The following is a 24,247-nucleotide window of genomic DNA, read 5'->3' as shown; positions in this document are numbered from 1 at the left end:
AATGCAGGGTGCTGCACTTGGGCTGGGGCAATCCCAGGTATTTATACAAATTGGGGGAAGAACTACTTGAGAGCAGCCCTGCGGAGAGGGACTTGGGGGTCCTGGTGGACAAGAAGCTGGGCATGAGCCAGCAGTGTGCACTGGCAGCCCGAAAGGCCAACTATGTTCTGGGCTGCATTAAAAGAGGAGTGGCCAGAACGGAGAGGGAGGTGATTGTTCCCCTCTACTCGGCTCTTGTGAGGCCCCATCTGCAGTACTGCGTCCAGGCCTTGGGGACACCAGCACGAGAAAGACACAGAGCTCTTGGAACGAGTTCAGAGGAGGGCCACCAAGACGATCAGAGGGCTGGAGCACCTCTCCTATGAGAAAAGGTTGAGGGAACTGGGCTTGTTTAGTTTGGAGAAGAGAAGGCTCCGGGGAGACCTCATTGTGGCCTTCCAATACTTTAAGGGAATGTATAAACAGGAGGGGGAACGACTCTTTACAAGGGTGGATAGCGATAGGACAAGGGGGAATGGTTTTAAACTGAGACGGGGGAGATTTAGGTTAGATATTAGGAGGAAGTTTTTCACTGAGAGGGTGGTGACGCACTGGAACAGGTTGCCCAGGGAGGTTGTGGATGCCCCATCCCTGGAGGTGTTCAAGACCAGGCTGGATGTGGCTCTGGGAAACATGGTCTAGTGGTTGGTGACCCTGCACTCAGCAGAAGGGTTGAAACTCGATGATCTTTGAGTTCCTTTTCAACCCAGGCCATTCTATGATTCTATGATTCTAAATAGATTTATATCCAGAACCAATTCCAAGTCACAGACAGAACTCAGATAAAGCAGTCCAAGTGTCACTATAAAAAGATGATAGGGAAATGGGAGAGACTTGAGGGAAGTTTTTGTACTGTCCTAAAACATAGAGTATAACTTCTTTCTGAGAGGCAGATTACCTGCATTTGGGGGCCCTTTTGGAAAGATCAAGTGGAGAAAACATCCATGTTCTCTTCACACTGGAGTTCTGTCAGCTGAAATTGTTACATGAGTTGCACGCTGTGACTGCGGAGATGAGTCTTAGTGAAGGCAAAAACAGCAACTGTAAGAAGCTGGAAGTCTTTGGCTCAAAGCTTGTTCAGTGGCACCCATCCAAGACATAACCTGCTTGACAAGATTTTGGGGTTAATGGTTACCATGAGCACAGCAGTAAGAGCAAAATATTCAGATGGGCAATCAGGAGAAACTGCTTTCAGCCATTGTTCTTTTTGGGCATTCAAGCTGACTTATGAGGGCTGTCTCGGAGGAGACCACCGTGCAGTGGTATGGCACACCTAGCAGCCCACCATGCGACAATCACATGATCAACTGCCGATTACCCAACAGGAGGGGCATGTACTACGGACATACTGTTGCCTCTAATGAACATAAGTGCCCCTGACAACTACTGTCGCCCCTGACGAACAAAACGTAAATGCCCCTGGCAACTAAGGCAACCCCTGACAAACAAAACATAAGTGCTGCTGGTAACAAGCTGCTGCCCCTGGTAACCAAAACAACACTATGAAGAGGATAAAAACTTGAAAAGTTCCAAGATGGAATGGGTACCCCCTCTGCCAAACTGCAGCCATACAGATCAACAAGACATCGCTGACCAACTTGTCACCTCCCTACTGACCAACGAGACATCGCTGGATCCCTGGTGGTGACTATCCCTGCTTTGTAAACCATTTGCTAGGATTTCTCTCTTTACTATCGCTAACTTCCCCATCTTCCTCACATTCCTTAGTTACTTAGAATTTGTAATAAATCAGTTGGGCAGCATTTGGCCTCGTTTGCTGCCTTTATCTTCCTCCGGATATATATATATATGTTGAACCATCTCCTCCAGTAATTGGAGTAGGAAGCAACATAACAGCAAGAAAGGGCAAACTGAAATATATTGAAATTAGCCTTGGTAACCTTCTTTCTTTGAAGAAAAGGAGTCCTGAGACTGAATTTGAGATTCATTTTTTCCTTTATTGGCAATTACTACACTTACATAGACATAGTTTGACTACATAATTAAGTGAGTAAAGAAAGGAAGAAAGAAAGAAGCAGAAGAGGAAGAGGAAGAGGAAGAGGAAGAAGAAGGAAGAAAAGTGCCAGAAAGAGATCTTGTAAATTCTACAGAAAATATTCAGGAATTCTGCAAATTTTTACTTAGGAATTCAATGTCCACGAAATTGAGTCTGACAAAAACGGGTATACTCTCTGGCATACCTGCTCTGGATTGTTTTAGTTTTATTTAGAGACTAACAATGTGTTTATTTTTGTGTTACATAAGTACAGATTGCCAATTTCCAGAACAGAATAGCTCTTTAAGTAACTCCATCTTTTATACCTTCTGCCAAGTAACAGTAATTGTTTATATCATACAGATGATCTAATAGATTTCATTAGATAGCTGTTTGTACACCTTCAAAGTGTTAAAAATATAAATGACAGTAATGGTATCTTCTTTTTTTTCACAAGATGTGTAAAGACTAGCTTGATTATTTCATTCTATGCTTAGTCAGAATTGTGAAGAATTTTCAGACTGTGAATCTGAAAAAACAGTTTAAGGGAATGTTAAAGAAATTGATCTACTGTTTGTATGAGAAAATCTGAGCCATTTTTGTTTCAGAAATGAGTCATCTAGTACAGATTCAGCTTCTGTGCAAGTTCTGCCTTCATCACTTTTAAGCCTACCGCTATTTTATTGATCAAGCATACTGCAGTTGTTGTAAAACATCTCTGTCAAGGGCTATTTCTTGTTATTAATCCCATGAAAAAAAATGAAATACTACCCTACACAACTGTTATTTTCAAAAGAAAGTGAATATAAAAGAGTGAACAGAAAATATAATACCAGTATAAACTAATCAGAGTTATTTGTGTTGCAAGAAACAGGCTGGCATATTTGCTTGCTGGAACTGTATCAAAATCCATAACTTTATTACTCTGTACAATGACTGTCTTCTCCCTTTCACCAGTTTTGCATCTGATACACTATGTTCACTGAAATATACTTCCAATTCATCGTGGTCTTGAATGCAAGCCAGGGCAAATGAGAAGTCATAACCAGTGCCCTGGAGATGATACATCTTGTGATCACAGGAGTTAGGTCTGCCATTGTGAGGATGGAAGTTGGGTTTGGTTTCATTTTTAATTATTTTTGTTAAACAATCAGAAAGTATTATGATGAATAAAGTGGAAAGTTACTGGTCCCAGATATTCAAAATGTTATCTTGATGTTCCAGACACCGATTCCTTAATTTTGCCTGAATTGAATGAAGAGTATATGTTATCCTTGCTAGAGCCACATGTTATTTTCTATTTTCTATTTTCCATATGATTTCCTTACTTTGCTGCAGCAGGTCTCCTATCAAATCTACAGTAATTGTGATCTCTACGGTAGAGAAGACTGCATGAGTCTCAGCATTCAAAGTTGAAAGGAAATAACACATTTTGCTATTTATTTTTGTCTCTGCTTGAGTACACAGACCAATGCTATGTCCCATTGTCTGCTAGAAATGGAAAACAAAAAATGAGAAACAGGTTGGCCACACATAAATGAAACTGGACACGTGAAGTATTAACACATTTTCTTCTTTCCTTTTTATTTTTTTTTTCCTACAAGTAGAAAAGAAATCATCTAGAAGAGCAATTTCTCCATCTTCCTCTGCTTTCAGCTCTTGCTGCCAGGGATCCCAAATGTAACCGGTGAAGAGGCTGTGTCAGCCTGCTTTTCTTATCTCCACTGTAGCTTGCTTACAAAGGACAAACTGTCATTGCATCTCTTGCACTCATACTGTTGATTTAAGAGAAAAGGTTGGTTCCCTTCATGAGCAGGGCATTTCCAGTTCCTGCTGGGATGCTAGACACTGTCTGCTTTTTCTAATAATCTGGAAAGGAAAGCATTCAGAATCAGAATGTTCATCTGTTGCTATTCAGGCTTTTGCTGTGTTTAGGCCCACTTCTTGGAAGATGGTTGCTATGCTGCTGGACTTAGAGTTTGCTCATTGTGCCAGAGGTACGCAATGTTATTTCCCCATTGAAAACAATCCCTCCCAGAGACCTTTGGAATAAGTTTATGTTTACAGATCAATTTCGTGTTTAGAGGGTTTTGAGAAGAAGATGGAACAGCATTACTGAAGTTATAACTTCAGTTCAGTTCTAACTGCCTGTCCTAGCTCTATGCTAAAATACAAGTCAGATTAGACGTGTTTGCTAACAATGCTCTTAACTGTTGTTCAAAGATGTTTATAACAATCTAAATGGTATGATCATAATTTATTTTGATCACTTGTAACATCTCCACTTCACATCTTAACGTTTGAAAAGGTTTTTACAAACCAACAAGCTAATTCACATTTCTCATCAGGCTCCTTTTCAAGTCATTTTGTTTGGTTGGTTTTTAATTTAAAATGTTTTTACAGTAACTAACAAACAAACAAACAAAAAAGGCAGTTTAGAACACTTTTGATAGCCCCCATAGCCAAAATGAAGATTCCTTTCCCCTAGTGCGTAAGCAAGAAACCCATGAGAATCTGTCTAAGGAAATTAGGAAAAGAAGCTGGAAACAAAATTGAGAGCCTAAATGTATCATTGCTGCTACATCACTGGCAGTGGTTCAGCACTACAGTAAGGGAAAATTAAAACTGTCCAGTACAAATTTGTAGAATTATCTTAATGGTTCTGCAATGTATGAGCTGAAATAACAGCTAAGGAAGCATGAGCTGCAGCCTACTCTGAAGACATTAGAAGAGACAGATTGAGTCAGTCAAAAGCTTACTTAAGAAATTAATAATGGAATAGCTGGAGCAGGTACAAAAGGGTCTTTTCATTGATCACAAAGAACACAATGCTGAGAAATTAAATATCTGTTTCAAAGGGATGAGTTGATGATCTTGAGCACAATTCTCAGGTCTGACCTCTTCCCTCAAAGATATTGGTTGGCAAAATCAAAAGAATACTGGATACATTTGTAAGACAACTAATCCTTGGAAAAATGAGGCCTGAGAAAGAGGGACTAAAATAGAAGATTTAATGAAAATGCCACTATAGCGAAATAACTCTTCCGGCAGTTGTGGGACAGATGCTCATGAAAGCTGTAATGAGTTTGATGAGTAACTTGCTTTTAATCAGCCAGCTTTTGCATGATGACTTTTTAAAATACGCAAGTTGGCAATAGCACAGGCAAAAAAAAATAAAGTAGCAGCTGGAGAATAAAGCAGGAAACCTGAAGTAATGGAGGCTTCAGAAATACTACTTGTTTGCATATCAGTCAGTTATTAAGTAGTTTGTTTTATACATATCCACATATCCTGATTACACATTAACTGGTATGTTAAATGCCAGATTTGCTCAGATCACCAAAGGAAGCTGATAGGCATTGCACCAATAATTTAGCATTTACAACAAAATGTGTAAAAGTCTGCTAGGATCCAATGCCTCCTGGGTCCAGTTGTATGAAACTCACAACACGAAATGCCTTCTAATTTTGTTCCTACTTTGCTTTAGAAATAATGGCTTCAAAATGGACTTTCTTATGCAATCACTCCAATTTAACGTGTCTCCAAACAATTTTTTATCAGTAAATGCAGTATCTCAATCAAGAAGCATCCGTTTTTGACTCTGTTAGGAGTGAATTTTTTAAACAGCTGTATTTAAAACTACAACAGGACAGCTTTTGTGTATCATATGAATGTTACTGGCTCCATCTAAGGCAGTCAGGCTTGGGCACTGTGCTCTGAGATATCCCTGAAGGCTTAGGTGGATTGGATCATTCAAAAATCCGAAACAGCTGCATGTACGAGCTGGGCACCAATTTTCTCTGTCCTGGCAAATCCTGTATTCCTATGTACCTCTACAGAAGAAAACTGTTAGGCTCCAAGTGGCAGGCTAGTTACAGCAGTTAGAAACCAAAAGAGGAGCATTTACAGATCTACAATTTTGGACTTGAGTGCCTACTTCTTCCCTAGATGCACTGCAGTGACCTAATATTTTGCAGGACTTTTAGACTGAGGAATTATTAATAAAGATTAATGATAAGTTTTGATTAACAAATACACCAGATAGTTTTGTTAGTGTCCCATCTGGCTTTCTAACCAAGAATACTTATGAAGTTGCTTTTCTGGTACGAAGTGTTGAGACCCTAACAGCTTTCAAGCCTTCTGAGTGTATCGGATATTGCCTGATCTCTCTCTCTTCTCCTTTAAATGTCTCTCAATAGCCTTCAGGGGTCTTCTGCTTCCCTTTCTCTGCTCTTGGCTTCTAGATTGACTCTCCTATCCCTCTAATTTGTGGTATCTTAGCAGGTCATTTTAAACTACACACTTAAAGTCCAGGCTTGGAAAATTATTATTTTACATCACAAGCCAGTGTAAAGTTCTGTTGCCCTTCAATGGAAATTAGAGATTACTTGGGCTGAAAAGGCCTGAAACTATACCTTCTTAAACATTGGATGGAATAAGTACTTTTCCTGATGGTTTCTCCTTCCTGTTCAAGAAGAAAGTGGTAGTGACAAACAAGTCTATTCTGGACACTCAGTATTTCAGAATTAAAATTAAAAAAAACACATTATCTGTATCACAGTATATAATGGTATATGCAGATAATCAGAGATGTGTGTTAGTCCCCCACAAGTTTATTAGCCAGACCACATTTTCCTACGCAACAAAATTTTGAGCAGGTCCTACCCCAGACTTCGTATTCTGCAGTCTAATGCAGTGATGTTGGAAGCATTATATTCTATTGTTAAACTTCTTCACATGGAAACACTTAATTTTTTAATCAGTGTTCTCTCTTTCACCTATCAGTAGTACCCCAATCCTTAGCTGCAACCCAGTTCAAGACTGAGCCATAACTGCAACACGTACAGAGCAGCAGGCTGTCTTTGGACAGAGGTGCCTGCCATGTACTTCAAGCAAGTCACAGGCATGAAGAAATGAGAGGCAAGACGTGAAATCTGTAAGTAAGTTTGTGAAGTTGCAGTCTTACATAGACTCAGCCTATGTAATTAGTATTAGGTGGTGGCTTTCTTGTTGTTACTTTATATAATGAGAAGTGCACAGGAGGAGCATCAAAGAAAGTTTGCTTCAAAAAGCTGTAGTCTTTCATGGGAATCTTTGCACCCAATAAATGATTAATTCACCCATGCACTCTTCCTCAGGACACAATATTCAGCACCCCCCTCCCAGAGCTGGTTAAACACAGGGCTAGCACTTCCATGCTGGAGATTTCTGGGATGCATGAGGAGGAAGGAATGATCAGTCTAAATTCTTGCTCCAAGTAGAATTCTCTCTTTTGTTTGTATCTACATATATATATACACACACACACTCAAATATTCAGTTGTTTCAGCAAAAGAAATAGTACAACATATGTTTATCTAGTTTTCATATATAGCAAACTATGAATTCATCTTTAAAATATATATATTACTTTATCACTAATATTAATAATAGCTAAATAATGCAATAGCAGAAGAAACTCACTAGGCTGACAAGCTAAGTTTTGACAAATCAGTTTTGGAAAGTTTAATTTAACAGATTTTGTGTTTTCAAGCAGACACTGAAAATAGAATACCATTTCAGTGATAATATTTTTCTTAATATTTTCCTACTCGTTAATATGTTTTGAAAGAAATGATCTCAATTATTTTAAAGGATTCAAGTTATTCCCTACATTTCTGTTACTATCCACAATATTTTTAAATGTAGTTCTTGTATTTGTTAGACTCAACTAGCTTAGTGATAGGTCATAATAAACCCTGGCACACTGAATACTAAAACACAGTTAAATACAACATTTTTCTGCAGAGGAGAGATCTTGTAGTCATTTACCAGCAAGGCTCCAAATCCAGGATTACATTCACAAAGCAAAAATAAGTCATAACTACAGAAATACAAAGTCTTGCATTTGGGGACAGGGCAATCAGTAGGTTGTTGGTTTCTTTTCTTTCAGTGTTGTAGATATTTTGATACAAAATATCACAACTTTCTAATGGTTATCAAATGCCAGGTTCTTGAAGGGACTGTATAGCATAGAGTTTGATACTCCTTCCTATGCCTATCCCACACCTTTCCTTGACTGTTATTATCTCCTTTAATTCCCAGCTCAGACTTCTCTTTCTCCTCATCTGCTCTACTACTCTTTCTATCAGTGTATTCCTTCCCTTGCTCTTGAACACCTTCCTCTGGCTCTTACTTTCCTTTCCCCCCATCATTGATTTCTTCATTTCCTCTCCCACTTTCCTAGTACCTGCTTTGCACCAGGGGCAGCCAGGTGCCCCATGTCCTCCAGCAATGTGGCAGCCTGCCCAAGGTTCCTTGGCACACTGCCTAGGCAGGCAGCTGCAGCAGCCTTGCTCCACTCACCTCTCTTGGCCATGGCTGGGGCATAGCATCTTCCATGCTCAAAAGCAAACAGCAGAGCTCTGTCAAGTATCTTGATCTCTGATGAGAACTGACTTTTTTAGTTTTCTCATTTCTCTTAAATGTATTTTCCAGTGATGGTACAAGGCACACTTTAGTTTTGAGCATGTATCATTCCTGCCAAATTTTAAAGCCTTGTTTGAGTGTGCAGAGCTTCAAGTGAATGACTGTATTGCTTGTATTAACATGGAGGGAAACACTCATTTTTTTCACGTTTGCCCAAAATGTTTAGGCTTGAACAACAACAAAAAAGATTAAATGGTACTCTAATGAACAGGGTTTCATGAGGCAACATGCCAGGCAGAAACAAAGATAGGCTTCAACTACTTGATCAGTTTAAAACATTTTGATCTGATAGGGGGAAAGATACAGCTAAAGAACTTAAATAAAAAAACTAGAAAGTAGTGTTCAGAAGAGATAAGCAAGTGTAATGAAATAAAAGAAATGGAAAATCTATAGCTAGAAAAAAAAATCTTCCCAGAATTGAAATTTGATTAGCCATAGAATATTGCTCCTTTGGGGATGGTGTAAGCCCGATGAGTCATCACTTATCCTATAAAAAATATTAGAAACATATGTCCTACCAAACAATATCCCTGTGCTCTCAGAATGATGAACCAGATGACTGCATGTGACTTTTCTATCTGCAACATCCATGAATCTAAAAGAATTTCTACATTACTGTGCTATGGAATTTAAGACTCTGAAAAAAACAAAATCCTCATTGAAATACCTGGTTCTGTCACGAATACTCTTGACAACTTCCACCTTGTTCCACAGCAGCTCTCTCTCCTCTGAATTGTCCTCAAAATTGTCTTCCAAGTGAAGAGGCTCTTGAAATAGAAGAAAATAAATGTGAAAATCTTTGTGTAGCTATGCAGAGAATGTCTGAATTTCTTCTCTTGACAAACAGGTTGTGAATTCTAGAAAAAGAAAGGAATGCTACAGGAGAGCAGTAAGGACCAAGCACATCATCTGCTGGAATGATCTGAAAATCATGGATAGTCGAACAGTTCAGCACTTCAACCTGCAGCAGTGCAACTCTACTTCATGTAGCAACACTACTGCCTCAGAGGCCTTATCATACTGCTTACTCACCAGCAAACATACACCACCCCTCCTCATCAGTGAAGGAACCTTTGGAAGCTGCTTTAATGATGATTCAAGAAGCAGAATTAATTTGCGGTTTAAATGGTCACACAAAGCACAGACCTCAGGAGCACTACTAATTGGCATGAGAAGGAAAGGTCAGATTAAAAATTTCTACAAATTGCTCCCTGCAGCAATGGAAGCAGATCGTCAGCTAAGAAAAAAAGGCAAAAATAACTTGAAACAGAGGATCATAAGACTTCTGTTCAGTCACAGAAATGAAAACAATATAATTCCTATAAAGATGGCTATGTGTCTCACTGCAGTAGATTCGAAATAAGAGAATGTTCAAAGCAATAATTCCCATGATGCTTCATAAAAGAAATGCGGACATTTGTGTTTATGGATAGACAGAATGCAATGTAGCAAATTGTTTGTATTAAGAGCTTTAAGAATTAGCAGTTTCAAATGAATCATGCAGGAGAATTCCAATACTTAATAGAAAAAAAAAATATTTCAGTTTTGTTCTGAGTGACCTCTTTCGGATTATTTTGTTTAAAATTTAGAACCAGAATTATGAAGACTGACTCTAGCAATTACCGTTTTGAGATTGTATTCAAATACCAGTGACTGTGAAAATCCAGAGCTTTGGTTTTCACTAAATCAAATATAGCTATATAAACTTGTAATGAGAGCATTCATCATGATGTTCCATTTCTGGAACTTCCATTTCTATCTGGCCTCTGTCATTCAGACTCAGCAGGTCATTACAAGTATCCTGTGACTGTGAGCTATGTCTGGCTGTTAGATGCTGGGCATGGATGTATCTCTCAAATATCTAAACTCCATTTGATGCTTAAATGGCAAGAGCTTGACCTTCTTGAAAATCACAGACCATCTGGTACTTAGACTCTTCTAAGACTAGTTGATTTAGGGGATATAGTTTATTGCATTTCATAGAATCATATAATAGTTTGGACTGTAAGGGACATTAGAGCACATACAGTTCCAACTCCCCTGCCATGGGTAGGGCTGCTGTTCACTGGATCAGGCTGCCCAGGGCTCCATCCTTCCTGGCCTTGAATGCCTCTAGGAATGGGGCATCCACTGTTTCTCTGAACAGCCTGTGCCAGTGCCTCACCACCCTGTGATAAAGGAATTTGACAGCATTCAAGTGTTGCTAATCAACTGCTAATTAAAATTGCTATTTCTCAAAAATAGCTTTCCAATTCTACTGGAAATATCGTGAGGAGAGGTAAGTTTCCCTAGCAGTGTGTTATATTGATCAGTACTTGCTAGCTGGGATTCCTCCTGAATCCATCCTTTCCTTTTCTGCCTGCACAGTATAATATTGAATCTTATACAACTAACCGACATTTGCATACAATCCCATGCATTCGCTTTAAATTTCATGAAAGTTGCCAACTAATTATATAGCTTGAGTTTCCATAGTTAGGGTCTAATTTTGCATTTGAAGTAGGAATTCATTTAGTTTTGTTATGCATGAGGAAAGAAGTGTAACTTTTCTGATTGTGACATTCATTGTATGAAATGTAGCCAGTAAAGCGAAGAGCATAAAAGAAAGGTTGGGGGATTTTCTCCTTCATTCTGTAGGGGCAGTGAAAAGGAAGAAGGTGGTAGTGACAAAACACAGAAGGGGAAAAGTGTTGATGATCGGAGGGCTGCCAAGAGTAAAACGAGAGGTTGCAAAGGCAGAGGGATATCCGTCATCTCTGCAGAGGTGTCAGGCGCATACTGTTCCTATGAATGGTTTGACTTGACTAAGATTACAAACATTGAGACTCAAGACTTAAACGCTTCGGGAGAGCATAGGAGAGTTCAATAGAGATTCGTCATCATGAAGGAGTAGAAAATAGGTAGGTAACCCAGTACTGAAGGATATGTTCTAGAGGAGAGGACCAGAAGAATACCCTGATTTAGAAGATTTACCTCTGGAAGAATGTAGCCACAGAAAAAGAGAGGAAGAAAGCTACTAGAGGAATGATATCATGAAGGAGGAGATTGGTTGAACTAAGGGAATTGAGTAGAAACAAAAAAATGAGAACTATGGAACAGCTTGTCCTTAAAGAGACAAGAGAAGGAAAAATAAAAAGAAGAGGCAAGGGATGAAAAAGAAGATGGTATAAAGTTGATATACAGAAAATCATGAGAAAGAGAGCCAAATACAGAATGATATGCAAACAGAAAGAACATGAAGGAGAGGATTTTCATACAAGTGGCATTCCTCAGGGATCAGTGTTGGGACCGGTGTTGTCTTTGTGGGTGACACGGACAGTGGGATTGAGTGCACCTCCAGCAAGTTTGCAGACGACACCAAGCTGAGTGGTGCAGTTGACACACCAGACGGAAGGGATGCTATCCAGAGGGACCTGGACAGGCTTGAGGAGTGGGCCCATGCCAACCTCATGAAGTTCAATGAGGCCAAGTGCAGCATCCTGCACATGGACTGGGGCAATCCCAAGCATGGATACAGGCTGGGGAGAGAATGGCTTGATAGCAGCCCTGAGGAGAAGGATTTGGAGGTATCAGTTGTTGAAAAATTCAACATGAGCCTGCAATTTGTGCTAGCAACCCAGAAGGCCAACTTTATCCTGGGTTGAGGATACAGAAGTGTGACTAGGTTGAGGGAGGTGACTCTGACCCTCTACTCTGCTCTTGTGAGACCCCACCTGGAGTACTGCATCCCGTTCTGGGAGCCCTCAACACAAGAAGGACATGGAGTTGTTGGAGCACGTTCAGAGGAGGTCCATGAAGATGATCAGAGGCCTGGAGCACCTCCCCTACAGGGACAGGCTGAGAGAGCTGGGACTCTTCAGCCTGGAGAAGAGAAGGCTCTGAGGAGATCTTTCAGTACCCAAAGGGGGCCTACAGGAAAGCTGGCAAAGGACATTTCATAAGGGCAGATAGCAACAGGATGAGAGAAAATGGCTTTAAACTGGAAGGGGGTAGATTTAGACTAGATATTAAGAAGAAATTATTTACTGTGAGAGTGGTGAGACACTGGAACAGGTTACCCAAAGAGGTTGTGAATGCCACCTCCCTGGAAGCATTCAAGGCCAGGCTGGATGGGGCTTTCAGCAATCTAGTGTAGAGGGAGGTGTCCCTGCCTATAGCAGGGGGTTGGAACTAGGTGATCTTAAAGGTCCCTCCCAACACAAACCATTCTATGATTCTATGATTCATACAAAGAGCAAAAAAAGCAGGCTTACATGAAGCCTCAGGAAAAAATTGATAAGCTTGTCTTCAGAGTAGATTCAGAGAATGGAAGAGTGGGTTGTCTGCCAGGATCAAAAATGTGGGCAAGTTTCAGGAAGAGATCATCATAAGAGTGGAGGATAAGGCACTGAGATTCATGACACTGCCAGTCTCCCACTGAAATGACTCAAAGACAGCTATACACAGCTGGAGAGGACGGAGTAAAAGATGGTAGGACTCTGCCTTCAGTGGAATTCTTCCAGTCTCAGAAGAGACAAAAAGTGGACACAAAATTTCCAAAAATATACTAAAATATATGCTGAGGGAAACAACGACAACAGCAAATACCACTACTTCATGGAAGTTTTCTGGTTTCCCTCTGTTTCTGTATGTAGTTTGCCAAAGGTATCTTTTTTGCTACTGGAAGTCCTTATGATTCCACCCCCCGAAAAAGTACTTGGGTTGAGACAGTAACAACAAGCTAACACAACCTATGGAGACACCTCAAGAACAGCTTACTTTATTTTACTAGTTTCACTGGTGAGTGCTGCCATGAGTAAAAGAAAAAAAAATGGCCTCTGAGTCTCTGTCTGTTTTGTAGGGCACTTTCTGAAGTTAGTTCTTCAAGCTACAGTTTTAAGACAGTCATTTTTTGCAGCCTGGACATCCATCTGTATCCTGCAGGTGGAGGACTGTGTCAGACAAGAGGCAGCCCACAGGGCGAGGACGGTTATGCGCACCTCTGCTCTGCCTTCGTGAGGCCTCATCTGGAGTACTGTGTCCAGGTCTAGAGCCCCCAGTGCAAGAAAGTCATGCAGTTGTTGGGGTAGTGGCCCAGAGGAGAGCCACAAAGATGATCAGAGAGCTGGAGCACCTCTCCTGTGAGGAAAGGCTGAGGGAGCCGGGCTTGTTCATGCTGGAGAAGGCTCTAGGGAAACGTCATTGCAGCTTTCCAGTAGTTAAAGAGACTTTATAAACAGGAGCGGAACCCACTTTTTACATGGTCCAATAGCGATAAAACAAGGAGTAATGATTTTCAGCTAAGAGGAGAGTGAACACCCTGGAGGTTTTCAAGGCCAGGTTGGATGGGGCCCTGGGCTGCTTGATCTAGTGGTTGGCAAACTTGCCCATGGCAGGGCGCTGGAAATGAATGGTCTTTAAAGTCCTTTCCAACTCAAACCATTCTATGATTCTGTGGTTTTGCTTAAGCATGTTGAATTTTTATGTTCTACAAAATAATGCAACTATAATAATTTAAATATTTATTTTGCTAAAAAAAAAAAAAGCAAATAAGACTCCATGTATGCTTTGGTGTTATGTTTCCAGGTTCTGTTTCTATCTTTAGATAACACAAGCTCTGTTCTCAATTTTCAGAATAAATTGAAAAAATTGGGATCATGGGTCTGATTAATGTTTCTGATTAATTTCTAAATTGGCAAGTGAGAAACTTCATCTTGTGATAAGTTTAATCATTCACCATTTTTAATCACTAATAAATGTCAGTATGTGGCAGCAGCATTAAAATATCCACTCAAAACTTGTCCTGCCTGAGGGGTGTAGAAACTTTGAGGGGAAACTCAATGGATTTGTATCTGATCCTACACAAAATATGTTACATATGGTAGTGGGAGAAAGGGATTGTTTTTGGTGCTGATGATGAAGAAAGACAACTCATTTATAATATAAATGTATTGTGTGTCACTGAAACAGAAGACATCTTCTCAAGTAATCTAAAAATCATTTTGTCTAAAATACATTTTGAACTTCTGAAAGCTCTTTGAGAAAATATCCTTTCTGCAGTAAAACTGGATCTGAAGCCATAACAATATTAATGTATATAGCTTCCAGCATTCACTGCCACTGCTCCTGTTAGTCTAGACCACATTTTGCAAAACATAGGTTTTTACATAAAAAGGAAAAGCTTTAGGTCTTCTATATCCCCTTAAATTAAAAAGTAGTGTATAAGAGCAACAAAACAAAAAGATAAATGTGTTTCTTCTGCCTATCAAACATATTCATAGGCCCTTTTTTTTTACTCCACTCAGGCACAAGATGATTATTTACACTTTGGTTCTATTAACTTCCACCTAAATAAACCAGAAATTCACAGTAGGTGAAAACATTTCTCAGAATGACATGTCTGTGAATTGTTTATATTACGCATGCATAGAGAGAAACACAAAGAGATTACGATTCTGAAATGTTTAGCTTCAGAGATGGATGTCTGTAACCATGATGTTTTAGTTCTTACTAATTTAAAACAGAACAGTAACTTACATCTTCATGTAAAAATCACATCCGACTTTCTCTTTTCTGATGTTCCAGCCCATCTTCAGTTGCTGGTTACCAATATCCAAGGAGACAACTTGCCAAAGCACAGAACCACTGGGAAAGAATTATATCTTACTAATCCAAGAATGTGCTTCTCCTTGGAGATTTTATTTTGAAATCATATTATTTGCTGTTTGTAAATGTCAGTCAGGCTCTTAGACAACTTGAGGTCCCTGGAGTAAAGAATCGAGAATTTATAGAGAAGAATTCACATAATGTGAACAAAATCCAAATATTCACTTCAACTTTCAGACTTTATCAGAATCACGAATATAATTAACAATATTAATTATTTCAATATGTTTCCTTTCAATCATTTGTGACCTCCATTTACAGCAAAATGTCATCCTTCCTGAGCAGTATTTCTTGACTTTACTATTTTTATGGAAATATTTCATTTACAAAGTAGAATGTAATTACATGAAAGCTTCCCTTGATACAATCAGAATCTGAAACAAATCCTTTCCCATACGAAGTACTGATACCTGCAAGAATATCAGAAAAGTCTGCTATGTTGGGATATATTTTCCTCACCCCAATAAAAGTAGTATGTACTGGAGATCACTGATGTCTACTAGGAGTACCATGAGGAACCTGAAAACTCAAAAGAGTGGAGTGTGTCATATACAGTCAATGTTTCTTCTCAGCATCACTATTTACCTATCAGTGCTGTAGGTTTCTGTAGGCTTGTTATATTGCTAATGAATCCCATGTGATTAAACAAGATAAAACTATGCCATCTTTTGCTTTGCTCTCAATAGAATCTACTGGGAAGACAGTGCCTTTGCCAATGGACTGTCAGTTTCACTCTGTAGGAGTAGGATTACTCAGTCCCTTTCTTTCCTCTCCTTTTCTCCCCTCCCCTTCTACCTTTCTCTCTGTGACCAGTCTAAAATGACCTTTATGGTGGCATGAGACTCTGTCATAACCACCCACAGTAAATACTGGATAAAGATTAAACCCCCATGACACAGCAAAGAGTCTTATTTTGAAAGGTGAATACAAAACTACACAAGGAAACCAGACTCCAAGTTCTTTAAGTTCTAGAGATCGGAAACAGACAGTTTCTCCTTTCCAGCCTTATGTTTTCCATAGGGAAACCATACAATATATTATGGAATATGAAGCTTTCCAAACATACTGTATTGGCTTCCCACTACATTTTGCAAGGAAATTGTTGAACAAAGCAGCTAATTCTTACATTTGTACTCATTCCTATCCAAACTTTGTTGAGAGCCCCAGAAGTATGGAGAGAGGAAATGCAAGGAGTGCAAAAGCACATAAAATGGGTGTTGAACTAGTGACCATTCTACAGTTCATTATCAGCTTAAAGTCATATTCTTGTCGCTTCAAATATCTTACTAATGGAACAATGAAATTGAATTTGCCTTAGAGAAATACTGAATAAATATATGTCACTGCAGTGACTTAAAATCAGGCTGTGTAAGATGCAGACAGCATGAGCTGTGTTCTACTGAACTGTGATTTTGTGATACAGTCAGATGCAAAATCTATAGAAAAACTACAGCCAAGGTAAGCAAATATGCAGCTGGATCTGCATAACTGATAATTTGTAACCTGGGATGAATTAAATTAAACCAGAATAGCCAAGTACATAGAGTTGTCATCACTAAAATAGATGGGATTTTGAAGACAGACTCATCTCAGATGTGCAGTGATGAGGTGAGAGGCAACCGTCACAACATGCTGCAAAACAATTTCAAACTGGATGCAAGATGAAAATAGTATCTATGGGAGTGGTGAACAGTAAGCAATGGTACAGGTGCCTCAAGAAGATATGGAACCTTCACCCTCGGAGAATTCCTGTCCTCAGCTTGGCCAGGTCCTGAGCAACCTGATCTAACTTGAGTATGAAGCTGTACTTGATGGTCACAAGAGGTCTAGCCCAAACTAAGTTTTTCTATGAAATTAGCATTTTCTACACAAAGACACTCCAACCACCTAAGTTCACTTTTTATGTTATTTGATTTTAATATATATCCTTACCAAGGATATAAAAAATATAACCAAACGAAACATGAAATTGTAGACAAGTTTGTCAGGTCTAGGGCACACCACACATTCTATCACTCCCAGCTTCCCCAAGGTATCAAAGACAGTTATGTTTTTTGCTGTTTTTTTAACAGATTAGACAAAATAAGTTTTGTTGCCTTAAGGATTAGAACAAAACAATATGGTTATTTTAATAGTTTACCCCATCCTATACATCTGGAATTCCCACAGCTGTTGGTGAGACAAGTGATATGTAGGAGCCAGAAGGTTACTGTTGTCTAGAAGGATTGTGGATGGAACTAATTTCCACTTCCCAACCTCCAGCAATGCTGTAGCCCTAGGGCTTGGAGAGTTAGATCATGTCAGAGGCAATGTTAGGCCTCCCTCCAGCAGTGTGAGTTCAGAGCAAGGGCAGCCATGCATTATGGAGAGTGAGATGAGGATTTGCTCACACTGACCCAGTGTCTCACCTCTGCATATTCTTGAGGTCTTCACAGAGTCTGCAGAAGAATCATAAGCTCTCTAGTGGTGGAATGCAAACACAGGATATGGGCTGATGCATACACTGGTGAAAATGAAGATACAGACTGGCAAGGTGAGGCTGTTTTGCAGACCTGTGCAGAGAGCATTGAGTGTAAAGCCTGTTACTGGTACTTGCTACATGCGCATGGCAAGCAGGGCACATCCTGCTTTTGGGACCTTGCAGAGCTCAGGCCAGGAGAACTAGGATTGCAGACCTTTTTTTTTTCACCCCCATCCCTGTCAAATTGGCAGGGGCTTATAGATGCTTTTGCCCAAAACTTGTTCTGCCAAGGACCAATCACAGTTGCTCAGCAAACTTACTGGCTTGTGCCACCAGTACATCTATTCAAAATGTCATCTGCTAAACAAAAAGTGCTAGTTCAAAGTGCCGCTTAGACCTACTCTGCCCAGCTCTGCTAATGTAGCCATGCTGATCACACGTGCCCTGTGACTGAGAGCACTGAGCAACAGTGAATATAAGAAGCTTCCTCAAATGAAGTAGTACAGCAATCACAGCACTCAAGGCAAAAACAAAACAAAACAAAATAAAACAACTTTGCTCCTTTCTATCCTAAACAAATTTAGTACTGACTACACCTATACTACTAAGTTGCTGTGAAGCTCTTCCTGCAATGTTGTTCTCCCCATTCCCTCTGAAAAAAACAGTCTCAGGCATACTGTGTGCTTGGAGCAATTCCTGGACTATTTCTGAACTGCACTCAGAAATTGTCAAGGAAAGTCAACATTTACCAAAAAGACTTCAAAAGCTGGCTTGTTTTGGATAAACCATTCATCAGAGCTTTGATTATGTCATGCTCTGCAGAAATCTCTGCCTCTCACTTCTACCAGTGTACTTTAGAGATTTGCCAAAGAGCTTGTTTTCAGCTCCCAGTTATATTTCTCCTTCCCTGTACCATGTCACAGTGTAGAGCACGGCACATAGGTAACATCACCTGAGCCCAAAGGCTTAATAAATGCTAGGGTCCATACTAGCAGGAAATTGTGTAGCAATCAATTTGACAGCAAAAAAATGACCAATCGCATTGTATACATGAAATAGTGCAGACAGCTCCTCTTCACAATACAATCTAATATGTGGCAGGAATTTTCTAGAAAATGTGGAATTAACTAAATGAAGTTGTAAGGAAAATGAATTGGCTTGAATATATTCAGAAGGCAATTTGAGCCAAACAATCATATCCAAAGATCAAGTCTTTTATTTGCTAGGAAACCAGGAGAAAGAGCATCCCAGGGAGATGGAGGTCACCAGAAAATGACCTCCAGTTACAGACATTAGATGTAAAAATGCAGTATTCATATAGGTTTTCACTACAAAGAATTTGTACAGGCAGAGTACGAAGGTATGAGCCCTACCCAACACAGTTATACTAAAAAACATCTAACAGGAAACACAACATTTTTTTCTGCAGAATAGGATTTTTCCCCTTGAGGTTGGTGAGTGGGAGGCCACAACGTCTTCGGTACATGCATAAAGAACAAATCTCTGCCTTTATAGCTCCAGTGCTAGTATACAACAGATATGTCTTTTCATTCCAGTAGAGCTCTCCTTGTTGCAAACATGGGCTAAAGGTCAACATGCTCTCATAAAATTCTCTAGACTTTCATATTTTGAAAAGTAGCTTTCAGATAAAACCAAATAGTCTGTGTGCATCTCCAAGTCTACCTCCAAACCAAATTCTTCTGGCATGGCCAAGACACGACCTCTAGGAAAAGATATTGTAGAATAAGCATATCTGTATTATTTTGCTTCATGTGAAGCCATGATTTGTATTATTTACTGCATAAGAAAAGCTAATGCATAAGCCATTTAAGCATGTGTCTTGTTCAGATTTGTAAGGTTTGGAATAAAAATTGATAAATCAAGATTGTAAGAAACCAGTTGGCCAAGTTCTCTGAGAGTCAACAGGACTGAGTTACATTTCTTGGAAGAATCTGACAGTTGCCATATATCTGCATACAAAAATAGCCCCACTGTTGGCAGTGTCTAACTGCTGGCTCAGCACTGTCCTCCTCTGGTAAGCATTCTAGCCTATCTACACAAGCCTGTTACTTCAGCTAAGACAAATTACATTCTGGGTTCCTCTTCAGGGCATTTGAGCATGTTTTTAAAGATGCAAAAATCATTCTTTGCTAAATTATCAGAAGTGTTCTATATAAAAGATTAAGTTTAACTGGAACAAGATTTATGCTGACCAAGTTTTTGGATTGGCATCATGCAGAATGCTGGGTAGCTATTACCTTGGTCCCTCAGTGGTGACCAAGTTTAGATTGCAGTTGCCTCCAACAGTCTGCCAGATATGAAGGCAGGTAGAAATGTTTTCACTGTCTTGGGAAAAAAAAAACAACTGGAGGGTGAAGGGTTGAATGAGGCCTGCAATGAGGAAGCAATTAGGCAAAACTACAAGGGTTGTGCATTTCAGCAAAGCATGTGCTCTTTTATTAACCTGAGCTTGTAAGTGAAGATTACAAGATGATCCAAATTATAAAGAACAAGTTGTACATCTTTATACTTAATTTCCACAAATATGTAATTCTGGATGTACTAGAAAAACTGAGCCTGGGCCAAGACGTAGACAGTTAAGAACACTATAATGAAAAAGGAGAAAAACAGAAAGAAAATATAAATAGTATATTTCCCAACTACAAGAATGCTATAGATCATCTCAGGCAACTGTGACTGTGTGGGATTTTCATCCTAGGTTCCAATTTCTTCCACTACAGTACTTAAAGAACATAAATAATAATAATAATAATAATAATAATAATAATAATAATTAAAAAAAACAGGATTTTAAATATCCTTTTCAAAGAATATGGTAGCTTTCAAAGAAATCCTACCTATATTTATACATTTATATAAAATACAACTGTGCAAAAAGCAGACCTTTGCTTACCTGTGGCAGAAGTCCTTCCCTTTCATCAACATGCACAAAGGATAGAGCTGTCTTGTATTTGTAAAATGTGCCCCATAGCAAAGTCCAAGACAAAATACATAGTTAATGCAGAGAGAAAGTACAGCTCCAGGTGAAGCCAGAGCTCACTTGATGAAGCACATTGTATACAGAGGCACTTCTTTACATACAACAGTCAGGCTGCCCATGGACTGTCTGTACAAAGCCTGTGCGACTCTCGTGTGGTTTAGGAAGAGAAGTCAATCCTTGTGAGTGCTGGTCACAGTCTTTTCTCAGATCACTCACAAAGAATGACATAGAATAAGGCATAGCTTTCAAGAAGCAAGTGACTGCAGTTCCACTGAGTAAGATGTTGAAGAGCAAGATGTAAAGTTTCACATGTTCCTTCATCTTTATATAAATATAATATAATAATATATATTTTAATATAAAAACTAATTCAGAGCAGCAGACCAAAGGAGGGGATCTTCCAAATAAATGCAGAAAGAGGCAATCACTATAAGGAAGAAAAGCCATTAACTAGTATTTAGAGGAATGACCACAGACAGAATACACATGTGACACAGCCATATGAGACAGTGGATGAAAGAGTCCGTTTCTTTCTAACCACCTCAAAAGAGTCCTGTGAACTTTCTGCCTTTCACATGCTGTGAAACATTTGGATACTGGAGTTTCTCCTTTTCTTCCTGTGTCATTCTATCACATGATTTTTCCAAAATAAAGCACATGTTCTAGCCTGATCTGCAGCCTATGCAGGCTATGACCAAATCTGGCAATTCCAAAACAGTAGATGTTCTATGATCTTTAGGTATATCTTTCAACATATTTACTTAATTAGGTTCTGCATTATGATTTTTCCCATTAACACCTGTTCAAAGACAAGACAAATAATTTAGCTTGGCTAGTCTGTTTTCTTATCTGAAAACAGGTGTCAAGAAGCATAGGTTCTTATTCCTGATACCTCGGTAAGACCAGTGACTCACGAATGCCATATTTCCATTTGTGTGAACTTGTGAGTAAATGACACCTCCTAAACAACAACAACAAAAATGAACATCAGAATACAGAGTGAATCAGAAATCTCTGACTAATTTCTCTTGATTCCTTGTCTTAAATGTATAAAATTATTGCCTTTTCTTTGATTACTTTACTCCTGGTATTTGCTTAATCCTCAGATTCACTAGAAATAGACAGCCTCTGTCCTTGTTTAACACGGGAGAGATGTTGGTTTTAACTCATAATAGAAAATGAGTAATGCAAACGCTTGATATCTCTGTCCTTGTGAATTCCCTTTCCCCGTGGGTGAAATTAATCTTCATGTGTGAAGAAAAAGATAGAGAAGGATCAGCCCCAGACCTATGCATCATTTTGGTCCACGGAATAGTTTCTAACAGAACCTAGCATAAAGCTGTTATTTTACCTTTCTAATAAGAAACTGACAAGGTACCTGCTAGTCTAATGCCAGGACCCTGATGATGGCTGTCATCACAGTCACTCATTCCCATAAAGACTCGGCAGTCTCCTGACAGCCTTTGTGTTACAGATCCAAGCCTATGACTCAAACTCTTAAAGGTATTTAGATCTCTGAAATGAGATATAAGCAGAACTTCAGTCAAAGCATAAAAGCCTCATGACCTATGTCTAAACCTACTGCTAAGTAAATCTTAGAGAAAACTAGGATTTGAGGCAATGAGTTTACAGGATGCCACTGGTTTAGCTCAGCATCTGTGTAGACATGACTTAGAACTGTCAGTACTGTACTCACTGCCTGGCTCCCTCCAATGGTCCATCAGGGCCCATGGTTGCTCCCAACTTTGGTCTCAAGGTACTGGGTGTAGCAAGCGCACTGAAATGCACTCAGTGTGCTCCAGCATCATCAAACTTCACACCAAAGGCGAATATTACTGGCTACATAGGCATACACAGTTACAATGTGATTTTATTAAAGTCTTGAGGTCATCTCAGACAAGTTTGCAAGTTAATACAAGTTTGTATCACATAAGATGCACTATCATCATGCAGCTTGCACATGAAGCTATTCGTATTTCATAGGAACAATGAATAAAGCAATCAGCATTTCAGAAGTCACAGGAATCATCAGTGTAAATTGTCACTAAGGAATGACTAGTACACAGAATAACAGTATTCTGTGTACCATTTATTCCTAACTTATGTTCTACAAAGCTAATGAAAAGCACATCCATAGTTTCCTCAAGATTAATAAATGAATTCAGACACTAAGCCTTCAGTCATACTAAAAATAGGAATGTTAAATCAGAAATTGCAGATCAGATTTGTTCTTCATCATATCATCTAAATTAAGGAACTAGATAATTAAAACCAGGAATTGCATAGCCATTATTCATAATGTAATTTAGCCCAATTAACCAATTTTTTTTTTTAAATTCAGCTCATTCCTATGCTGCCAAGAAAATAAAAAATAACAAGGTCATTTAACCTGTTACTGTTAGAGGAACTCTTGTATCTTCATGCACCAACCTGAGATCTTCTACTTAGTCACTGATTTCTAATACAAAATTTGTCTTTTTGCAACAGGATTTTCTTTTTTAGCTTCAGAGGCATATTTTGTCACATTAACATTGTAAAGTATATGTATTCTGTGGACAGCAATGACAAGTCGAGCTTTTATATAATACAGCTTGAAGTTAAGTGTAGGATCTACATTTATGTTAACAGTTGTACAAAATTCTGAGCAGATGTGGTATACTTTATGGAACTCAAAATGCCAACAAGTTTCAAAATCAGCTGTCAGCATGGAATTCTCTGTGCCACTGTCATCCTAATGAAGGAGAGAGGATAAGCAGTAGGCACTTCCACAGCTACTAATTATTTATATGGATATTTCTGATGTAGCAGTGCAAAGCAGATCTCCAAGAGTCTTTTTGAGGCTCAGGTCTGTTCAACAGTGATTCAAAAGAAGCATTTTGGATACATTGCACCCATGCAGGAAGAGAGTAAGGCAGTATTCCTCATATTATTTCGGTGTTCAGAAGTCATTCTGTATCTGAAATGTGAGGTATGAACTATCAGCAAACACTCTCAAAGTTCATGGTTCCACTGAACGTTTTTCCATGTGGATAAGGCTAGACTGGGAGGATAGGGAAAGTCTTTTTCAATGTACCGTTTTATTTTAAAGAGTTCCATACCCCCTTTATAATTTCATGCTCAATTATGAGCCAATTTGAAGAATTTAAATAAGGGACAGATTTTCAAAACATCTGTTTCTATAGGTGAGGTCTGATTTTCAAAAAAAAAGCCACATGTATCAAACACAAAGTTCTTGGGAAGTCTATCCATTAGCATCACAACTGGGAACTGCTGAGCAATGAGCATTGTTTAAAAATAAAATAATATGGTCCTAAATTCGTTACTGCAATGGTAATTGAGTGCACTTAGTATTGCATACTTTCCCCTTTGTTCAAAGTATCTGGCACACAGTACTCAGGAGTCCACATTTTCTATTGCAAGGTTCACAATTCTTTGACTCGCCATTCTTCAGGTTGAAATTCAAGAATGGTGTAGAAATGAATTTGTATGAAGTTTCAAGATGCAAGATGGTGTTTGAATCACTTCCCCAAATCTGTGGCACTCATGAGCTGGTTAGTGTGGAGGAAGAGTGTATTTCTGATCAAGTCATTTTTAATACTTGATTAATGTCATTATTCCATTCTTTCCATAATTATTC

At 39.0% G+C, this 24,247-nt stretch overlaps 1 long non-coding RNA gene across 1 annotated transcript; it reads left to right on the top strand.

Annotated features, from left to right (window-relative positions):
• LOC110389601 lies at window positions 1,120-10,057 on the top strand. Its single transcript, XR_002433313.1, has 3 exons — window positions 1,120-1,683; window positions 6,821-6,971; window positions 9,351-10,057. It is a non-coding gene; the product is annotated as an uncharacterized LOC110389601 (long non-coding RNA).

This window comes from Numida meleagris, chromosome Z (genome assembly GCF_002078875.1).
Source record: "Numida meleagris isolate 19003 breed g44 Domestic line chromosome Z, NumMel1.0, whole genome shotgun sequence".
NCBI classification, from domain to species: domain Eukaryota; kingdom Metazoa; phylum Chordata; class Aves; order Galliformes; family Numididae; genus Numida; species Numida meleagris.
The sequence above is the reverse complement of the archived record's forward strand: the minus strand, read 5'-3'. Positions and strand labels throughout refer to the sequence as shown.